This window comes from Apium graveolens, chromosome 10 (assembly GCF_009905375.1).
Source record: "Apium graveolens cultivar Ventura chromosome 10, ASM990537v1, whole genome shotgun sequence".
In the NCBI taxonomy this organism is placed as follows: Eukaryota; Viridiplantae; Streptophyta; class Magnoliopsida; order Apiales; family Apiaceae; genus Apium; species Apium graveolens.
In genome coordinates this window covers 16,913,488-16,922,026 of record NC_133656.1, presented here as the reverse complement: position 1 = coordinate 16,922,026, position 8,539 = coordinate 16,913,488, and positions in this window count along the sequence as shown.

The following is an 8,539-nucleotide window of genomic DNA, read 5'->3' as shown; positions in this document are numbered from 1 at the left end:
TCGACGTATGAAAAAGAGCTACTCGCTTTGGTAATGGCTACCACGAAATGGCATCACTATTTGCAGGGTCACCACTTCATTGTCAAGACGGACCATCAGAGCCTTAAATATCTACTAGAGCAGCGATTATCAACCATGTTACAACAAAAATGGTTAGCCAAATTACTTGGAATGGACTATGAGATTGTGTATAAAAAAGGGCAGGAAAACAAAGTAGCGGATGCCCTGTCCAGGTTACCTGGCTTAAACAATGAAGCTCAACTTAATTCTGTGTCTACGGTTCAACTTAATTGGCTACATGAGGTGATGGCTAGTTATGACAATGATCTCTTTGCTCAAGGGGTTATCAATAAGTTGTCTACAGGTGAAGAAAAAGGGGATGACTGGCAGTATGCAAAAGGGCTTTTAAAATATCAAGGCAAGATTTATGTGGGTAACACGGGGAGTATGCGCCTTAAAGTGCTGCAAGAGTTACATGATGGCGTAATGGGTGGGCATTCAGGTCAGGAAGCAACACTGAGGAGGGTCAAACAGTTCTTCTTCTGGCCAGCTATGAAATATGACGTAACTTTGTACGTCCAGGAGTGTGACACTTGTCAACGTGTTAAAACGGGACATCAATTTCCAGGGGGCTTACTTCAACCATTACCTGTTCCAACACAAATTTGGGAGGATATTTCAATCGACTTTGTGGAAGGCCTACCCAAATCCCATAACAAAGATTGCATTATGGTTGTGATCGATCGATTCACCAAGGTAGGCCATTTTTTAGCACTTGCCCATCCTTTTACAGCTGCTCAGGTAGCCCAGTTGTTTTTGGATAACATTTTCAAGCTGCACGGAATGCCCAAATCCATAGTTTCTGATCGTGACAAGATTTTTACAAGTGTGTTCTGGAAAGAATTGTTTAACAGCATGGGCGCCAATTTACGTATGAGTTCTGCATATCACCCGCAGACTGACGGTCAAACAGAACGTTTAAATCGCTGTTTAGAGCATTACTTGAGGGCAATGGTAGGTTCGAGGCCCAAGAACTGGTATAAATGGCTGCCATTAGCACAGTGGTGGTACAATACCACATATCACTCAGCCATACATCGCAGCCCTTATGAAGCTCTCTATGGGGTTTGTCCTCGACAAATTTGCATACCATCTGACCACAGGTCACCTGTGGATGTCGTAGCAGAATTTCAGGTCCAGCGAGAAGCCATGAATAAGGTTTTGCAGGAAGCTATTCACAAAGCCCAACATAAATATAAACAGTATGCTGACACTAAGCGAAGGGAGGTGGAGTTTCAGGTGGGGGACTTGGTTTTTTTAAGGCTCCAGCCTTATAAACAATTGTCAGTTGCTACAAGAATACACTTGAAGATGGCACATAGATACTTTGGTCCGTACCAGATTCTAGCTCGCATAGGTCAGGTGGCTTACAAACTTCAATTACCTGCTGGCAGCATGATACATCCAGTGTTCCATGTGAGCTTACTTAAAAGGAAGGTGGGAAATAATATAACTGTCACTAGTGAGCTGCCACAGGTAGGCCAGGAAGGTCAAATGCTTGCCTATCCAGTGAAGGTCCTGGACAGGAAAATGGTGAAACAAGGGAATGTTGCCGTTATCCAATGGCTAGTTCAATGGTCAAATTCAATTCCGGAGGATGCAACTTGGGAAAATGCTTTGCAAATTCAGCAACAGTATCCGGATTTTGATCCTTGAGGTCAAGGATCATTTTATGGAGGAGGCAATGTAACAGAGTAACTAATAATAGTTACCTCAGTTATCTTTAACTTAATATTTATCAGTATTTCAGTGGACTTATATGGTTATGAAGGCCCAATTAAAGTAACAGCCCATTAGGTCCAGTTGAGTAGGGAAGTACTTTCATTATTTAAGGCCAGAGAAGAGAGAGAAAGGGTGTGGAATGAATTATGTATTTTCTTATTATCTCAGTTTGTCTTTCTGTCCTGTAACTAGGTTTTGTTTTATCAATTAATTCAAGTTATTTCCATTTCTCTGTTTTTTTACTTGCCTGCACCTTAGATTGTTACTTCGTTTCTATTGTTGAGTTAGCTTGCTTGCTACATAAAAATTCATCAAACTGTCAGCTACATGCCAATCCATACACACTTGGGTTGCTTTAGCGGCAGGGCCGCTAGTTAAACAATTCCACTCCTGGATTATCTTTAGATTCATTGTAGTCACTCTCTTCCTTTTACAACAAATTCATAGTCCCTTCAGATTTCAATTGGTCTGTTACATGTAAAAAAAAGAGTTGGTAGTAGTATTAGTGGTAAACCTTCTATTTGTTGTGTTTGACATATTTACAGAGCTTTCAGTACTTTCAAAATGGTAAATCCTAGGATACCGATAGATCAACATTGTTTCCCAAATGCTAATGTGAAAGTATGTAATAGGTAGCAGTACTTAATAAAAAATAGAGGTCACCGCTGCATTCATATGTGCACCACTAATTAGAACACACTATGTATCATTTGGAACAATTTTGCGACTGCTTGTATTACTCCTTTAGAATTGCCCATATGTCAATTGAAAGGATTCCAAAAGTTTCTCAACAACTAAGTAAAAAAAATTCCTCATTTGGTAATCTGGACACAGTTGGTTGCAGGTAGAGCGATCCCCAAATTCATTATTTCAAAATTGATCAATAAATACTGTTAACTCACTGACTATTTATAACAGGTTATCTTGACTTTGTAAAGTGTTATATCCAAAATTTTGCATTAAATTGACTCGGGTCAAATGCGGATTACGTGCGGTCAAACCCGGTATCACGTTGTAGGAGGTTAGAACGCGTCTAGCATAAAAGACGCGCCTACTTGTGAGAAGATGTGCTATAGTCTGGCAACAATGAAGCATGAGAGTGTATGATTAGGGAATGACGCGTCCAAGCTAGGTGGACGCGTCAACCATGGTGAAACTACTTGGCAAATGTGATCTTGTGACAATAGAAGTTGGAGGACGCGCCTGTCTCTATCAGGACGCGTCTTGTTGCTGTGGCATGCTATAAGGAACGGTTGATGAAGAAACAAGGTTGGTTTTATAAAGGTGAGGGTGCACCCAGAGTCTTAGGACGCGCCCTGTGTTTGGTCAATACACTTTTGATGGTGATTTCAGGACAAAGCTTGCATGGAGAGGAGCAATGGAGGTTATTTTTATTAATGTATTTTTGCAGGTATTCTTTGAAGAATTCCCTCCTTGAGACGGTCAAGGAGAGGGATGTCCGCGAAAAGCTTGAAGGCCTCCAGGGGTATGCCTGATGATTGAAGGCTTCCTCCTGTATGCAATGGGTGTCCTCATTGGGGATGTGGGGTTAACTTTGGTGTGTGCTTTGGGAACTCTGTTCTTGTATTCAATGGGTGTCCTCGTTGGAGAACTTTGGAGTCATCCTGCACTTTGCACCCAAGAGCTTGGGATCACCTATCCTGCTATCTGGTAGGTTATCCTCATTCGGGGGACAGGGACGCGTCTGGCATTTGGGGTGAACCGTGGCTATACCTGCATCCGTACATTAAGGGAAATAACTGTAGCGGAGTGTTATCCTTGCGCAGGGAGATACACTATCCGTGAAGTCCTGCGATTATGGACGAGCCTTGGGCCTTCGCGGTTGGGCCTCATAGTTGGACATTCCTAAAGCTAGCGGAAGACGGACTTTGGATGGGCTTCTACTGGACCTAGGAATAAGAAGTCTAAGCCCATTAGATTTCTTGTTCTACAAGAACTACGTCAGGCTTGATCCCTATATAAAGGGTACGTAGGCACATTGAGAGGGTAAGAAGTTGAGAGCTGATAAGAGAGCCACCACTTACTCTGATCAATCTCAGCCTAAAATAACCACAAACAACCATACACCGCTTGATTTTCCGGCAAAGAACCACCGCCACAGATCTTAGTTCCGGCAAGAAACCTCAATCTTTGTTGTTACCAGATTCCTCCGTCAACAAATTGGCGCTAGAAGGAGGGGATGCTAATTAAGGTCGTAATCTTAGGAGGAAAAGATGTCTTATAATCGTGATGGGAGTTCTTATGATGGAAGTGACAGCAGATCTGAAGGAGAAGGCGGGGGAGGCTACACTCGCCATGAACCCTACGTTCCCAGAAACATGGCGGATCCACCAAGAGCTCCGGATGTGGGGGGGACACCTCCAGTTCTCATCAGCAACGCTGATATCATGGAGCAGTTGTACCGCATGGGGGATACTCTTAACAGTTTTCATTCAAGGCTGAATACGGTGGAGCATCGGAGGACGAGAAGAGGTCGTCATTTTCCCCGTCACGGTCATGCCGTGGGGAAAGCGCCAGTAGTTAAAGGAGACACCCAAGGCAGCAGGGAAAACCCACGAATTACTCCGCGGCGCTTGGAATATTCTGATGATGTATAGCCTATTGTGGAGCTTGTTGATGAGGACACCGATGGTAGGGAAGGCCTCGCCTTGGTAACCAGGTGGTGCCATACCCACATAGGTCTGGGCGTACGATGGACGAGCGGCGTCGTGCAGAAAACACTCAAAATCAAGATGAGGAAGGAAGGGATATTTCAACCTTGAAAAGGAGGCTTGGCATAAGGTTGGAAGACGACGATTTGAGGATGTTGCTGGTAGAATGGCAAAAGGAAGGAAACACTGGAAAAGCGAGGCCCCATGACATAACGCGTGTGCCCCCTGCATTCCAAAGGGATGACAGGGTGCGGCACCGCGAGCACGAGCGTGCCCCTCTGCGAGGAAGGCCCAAGAATTACTACCGGGGATATCAGAGGAATGGACGAGGAAGGATGGGATATCAATACGGAAGAGCACCCTACAATGGTAGGAGAGATGGAGCACCCTACGCTGAAGAAGCCCCTGCCGTTATTCCCGTAGCTTCCCACAGCGCTACAGGTAATGGGTCCAGGGCGCGTTCTCATGACCAGGACGGCGGGCGAATTCAAGTAAGAATGCAAGACAATGATGAAATTCCGCGACGCGGTCAAGAGGAACCTCGCGTGCGGGAAAATATTCAAAACCAAGATGGTAACATGCCACAGCCGCAACCTCAAGGCGAGGGGCGGCAAGATCCACTGCCACACCCGGGGGGTAATCAAGAGGAATTACAGCAAGTCGTAGAGCCACCCCAACAGCCTAATGTTCAAACCATTCCTAGGGTAGGGACTGGTGCACTTTTGACACCAGAGCGCATTATAAATAAAAATTTATGAAAAGTTATTTGCTTGGTTTGCTTGGTTGCATGACGCGTCCTAGCCATAGGGCGCGCTTTGAGTAGTGGCTGTCAAAAGGAACAATAAAACTCAAGTAAAAATGGAACTAAGACGTGTACTATTTCTAAGGACGCGCCCAAGTTATCTTGGTTGTTGCTCTTTCAGATTGAATGTTACTTTAATTTTGACAAAACATAACTAAAAAAAGGAAGACAAGTCCTTGCTAAGGACGCGTCCTGACTGAAGGATGAAGTATTTTTTGGGGATGAAGGTAAGGCACGTCAAAATACTAGGACGCGCCCCATTGTGCCTTATGTCTTGACTAAATACACAAGTACAGCGTAATGCCATGCTCATATACTTTCCAAAACAAATAAAGACGCGTTCAGCTAGAGAGAACGCGCCCACTACGGACATTTGCTTGACCTGTGATAGTAGAAAAAATAACAATATGTCAAAGGGGACGCGTCCTCAAATACAAGACGTGCCCATATAAATGGCAGAATAGAATACTTAAGTAAAAAAAAAATCTGCATGACTAAGGCGGAGAAACTTCATAAAAGTGCAAGCGAATGAAGTTCAAAAATAATCATTACAACTTGCAAGGCTTCAAGGGGCCCGCACCCTAAAGTAGTTCAAAAAATAACTTCATAAATAAATGTAGGACGCGTCCTAAGCAGGAGGCGCGTCCTGTGGCTTGTCTTAGTCGCCTGCGGGAGGAGGTTAAGTTTGAAGTGGATTAGGAGTAGGGGACGCGTCCTCTTCCTCTAAGCCCAGAAAAATCCTCTTGTTTTTGATGGGATCCGCGACCCTGACCCTGAAATCCTTGACCCATATCTCGGTGTCTGCATCAAACTTTGAAAAGGTATACTCTGGGTCGTTTGCAATAAACCTAGAGCACCACTCTTCAAACCCAGCCTGGAAGCCATGCTGGTAAACTAACTTTTTCTCCTTTGTCCATCATGCAGCCTGTCATCATTCAGAGTGTCCAGCTCCAGCTGCATGGTGGAATTCAGTGCGATAACACTGTCCATCGTTTTCTCCAAAGAGGAGACATTCCCTTCTAGCACAGCTTTTTCTGCCTCAAGACGCGTCCTCTCCCCCTTCAGGCATTTGATCTCAGCATCCTTCTCTTGGGAAAGCAAATTGATATACTTTTCCAAAGATTTTACCTTACACCCAGCTTGGCTCTTGGCAGTATCACTGACGGCAAGACGCGCCCTGAGCCTTGCAAACATATTAGCACTCTGCCTGGCATGCAAGTGAAGCTCGGCTGCAGCCCTGACCATAGCTTCCTCTGTTTGTTGCTCAGTCCTGAAAGTCCAACCTCTGACTTCATCCTCGGAAAAGTTACCAACCGAGGACGCGCCTAGGTATCTGAGAACGAAAGACTGGTCGTCAGGAACAGTCTTTTGACGCTTTGAGGGCGCGTCCTCCTTCTCGGGGATGTCCAGCACTGTGGTGTCGATGATTTTTGGCGGAGGGGAAGGTGTCTCGGCAGGAGTAGGATCCTTAGCCTTGAGATCAGGTTTCACATGAGTTGGTTTTTTGGCTCTCAATTTTTTGGAAGCTCCAATTGCGAATCCTTTGGGAAGAGAGGCCATATCTGTGATATAAACATAAAAGGTGTCAGTGAAATAAAGAAGGCGCGTCCAGATAAGAGGACGCGCCCATATTATGATATTAAAATTATGAGTGCATACAGTTAAAAACAGAAAGGGCATGAAAAGATGTCAATTAAAATGTGTAAATGCGTGAGGATATGACAAGGAAAGTGTAAAATATGAATAATGCATGTATGTGTCAAATAGAGGATGACGCTACCTACATATATTGCGCGCCCTATCTAAGGACATATTGGCTATAATGAGTTATGGGAAAAGCATAAGTCATAGGTATATAGTACAAATCCTAAATGATAAAAAACAGGACGCGTCTTGTGAGCAAGACGTGCCCAATTCGAAGACGCGTGTGTGTGCATCTGTAAAACTTATGTAAGTTAATATTTTTGAATGGGGAGCTAATTGTGTAGCTGTGGACACGTCCAACATTTATGACGCGTCCTCCCTCACTTAAACTTACCTTGTTCTAAGTTGAATTGCTTATTAATGTCAATCTCGACCACCTCCGCGGCGCTGAGGCCCCTGGTTTTTTCTGAGGTTGTGAGAACAGGTTTGCCGTTATGAAATTCACGGAACTTGCAGATAGAGCCAACCCGGGATGATAACGTGCCCACCAGCTTGAGGTTGTCTTCTGTGATCATATCCTTGAGGTTAAAGTGCTTCTCTACATACTGAAGAACTTTATCTGCTCACTTTTTCCTTTTTCCTGTTAATTCCTTCTGAACTCTTTTGTCTAGAGATAAAAGATAGTGATAAGTTGTTAGAAGGGGAGGGAAAAGTTTGTTAAAGAAAGTGATCAAGAGAGGACGCGCCCCTTCTAGAGGACGCGTCCAATGTATGAAGACATGCTTTGGGAATCACTTACTTGGTTCTAGGTTGAAACGAACTCGGGATCTCTTGACGTCATAGATATAGAAGAAAGGTTCTTTCCAATCCCTTTCATGGCTGATCTTGCCTTCATTAAATCCCTTGTTATTTAGCCACTTGTTGACTACAAAGAAGTGATAACCCAAAATTGATTTTCTTATGCTGTAAAAAAAACTGAATTCCTTCATGGAGGGCGCGCCCAGTCCGAGGTTGTGGTACATCATGAACAAAGCCCAAGCTAGTTTATATGAGTTTGGAGACAGTTGGATTGGGGCAACGTTATACCACTTCAAAATCTTTTTGATGTATGGGTGCAGGGGCGCGCCCACGCCTAGAGAAATCAATTTTGGAGTAAGCACCATTCTAGGGATCCTTTGGTTCCCAATGTTGAAGATATGTGGCCTCATGGTTCGAAGAGGGCGCGCCCAGATGCGCTCCATATCGTAATATTTCATGTGCCAATGGATCTCCAAGTCAGTTGCAGTTGAATCGAGAGCTACACAGGCCAACTTACCTTCTTTTTTCCTTCTGGCATTCTTCTCTGCCTCAGTCAGGGTACCAAGCCTTGCCCAGTCATAATCTACTTCAACATCTGAAGGTTCCCAATGTTCTAGGGGAGAATCAGATTTCTGGGGGGATACAAGGTATGTCTCGGGGTCAGGAACCCTCCTTTCAAATTCACTTACGCAGTGTGGGGACGCGTCCTGAGAAGGAGCCGCGTCTTGTGAGGCTGACGCATCCTGGGAGTTTGACGCGTCCTGGGTCTGAAACAGTCTTGCGTTGAGACTTTTGGCTTGTGGTGGGTATAATCTCATCGTCCGTCCAATCTTTGATGGCG